This window comes from Lepidothrix coronata, unplaced genomic scaffold (genome assembly GCF_001604755.1).
Source record: "Lepidothrix coronata isolate B3197 unplaced genomic scaffold, Lepidothrix_coronata-1.0 Scaffold187, whole genome shotgun sequence".
In the NCBI taxonomy this organism is placed as follows: domain Eukaryota; kingdom Metazoa; phylum Chordata; class Aves; order Passeriformes; family Pipridae; genus Lepidothrix; species Lepidothrix coronata.
The window spans coordinates 892,033-893,884 of NW_016690367.1; positions in this window are offsets into that span (position 1 = coordinate 892,033).

The window sequence follows — 1,852 nt, forward strand, 5'->3', positions numbered from 1 at the left end:
AGTGCTGGTGTCACACCACTGTGTGACACATCCTAGTGCCAGAGGACTGTCCCCCTGCCAGAGAGGGCCAGAGGGCTTCACTCCTGCTTTTTGGGGTCTCGTTGTGCCTTTCACTTGGGTGCCAGGGCAGGAGCAGGGGGAGGGGAGAAGTACCTGTGGGGTGTTTTACACCTTTTCTTGTGCATCTCCACTGCCCCAGTTTGAGGGGCTGAGGTGGGGAGCTGTGCTGGGACACGGGGCTCCCTCCTGCTGGCAGGGTGATGGAGTGACCGTGGCTTTATCCAGACGTGCCAGAGCATTCCCAGAGGCGCAGGTCGCCAGGGAGGTGTCTGTTTTGGGAAAGTCCCCACTCCTGGCTCTGCTGGAGCAGGATCCAGGGCCAGCAGCACCACCACCCTTGGTTTGGCTGTTTAATCATATCTCCAGTTAAGTTATTTCTATATTTTTTGGGTGTATTTACTTCTGACTGGGCATGGAAATGCCCCTGTGACTTTGCTACGGATCTTGTTCGAAAAAATAAAGTTGTTGGTTTTTATTTTCAGTTTATATTTTTAGGTGGTTTTTTTTTTTTTTTTATTCTTTCTCCTTCTTCCCCTTCCCCTTGCTCAGCCCAGGGGCTGATCCTGTATGGAACTGGGGGGAGGTGGGTGGGGTGGATCCTGCTGCTCTGGAAGTGTTTGGGAGCATTCCAAGGGGGAAAATGGGGGGTCTGAGCACTCCCTATTTCCCTGAGGGGAGGGGGTTTGACTCCAGTCCACCCTCCTTGTGGTGATTGTTCCCATCTGTTTTTGGATTAACACCCTCCTGGGAAGTCGGGATCTGGGGCACGACAGTCGTCCCACTGTGGGTTTTCCATGGGATGTGTGATCCTGCTGCTGGGATGGTTCTGGGGGGGTGGAGCAGCACTGGGGACACACCAACCCTGTGCTGGGGAGCCAGGCAATTATCAGGGCGTGGGCAGCAGCCCCTGGAAGCTGCTGATAAGATCCCTGAGGAGGGGCCAGCCCTGCAGGCCGAGGTGGATCCTTGTGTGCCTGAGGAGCTGGATCCTGGCTCTGCATCCAGAGACCCTCTGGACCCACCTCTGAGCAGGGACGGGGGGGCAGCAGGGCTGGAAGGGGCTCACTGGGGCTTTTCTGGGGATTTTACAGGGCAGAGCTTCTGTCTGCACCGAGGGAAAGAGGTTTGGGGGCAGCTCAGGGGCCCTGGGGAAGCTGAGGCAGGAGGACGGGGCTCCCTGAGCGCTGCTGGTTGGGCCAAAGTTCCTGCTGGAGAGGACAAAACCCCTCCCCAAAAAGTGCTGTGTTTTTAGGGTGTCACCCTCTAACACCAAACAACACTGTGGGGGACATGGAAGTGTTTGGGGACCTGCCAGGGTGACAGCCCCCTGTCCCATAACCTTGGGGTTATTCCCCAAAGATGCTGGGAATGGAAACCCTGGGCTTATTTTTGAGTCTGGCACGATTTTTAGGGCGTTTTGAGATTTTATTTTTTAGCACTAGTGGCTTTTCTGCAACGTATATGGGGGGGGGTCTGGCCATGGGGCCTCAGTGCCCTGGAGCAGCTGGAGAATTTGTGTGTTGGTTTTTCCAAAGAAGTGAGGAAAATGTCATCTTTTAGGGAACTGAAACAGCTCACAGGACCAAAGACAAGCTGTAGAAAAGGGTCAAGGCAACAGGGACATTCTGTCCGAGGAGGAATTTTCCTGCAGCCTCCTGGCTCTCTTTGAGGCATCCCAAATATTTTGTTCAAATGGAAGAGATCCTTGACTGAAGGTGCTGTTTCTGGTCACAAAGCCTTGCTGGGAAGGGCTGAGCTGTCAAAAAAAAAAAAAAAAAAAAAAAAAAAAAAA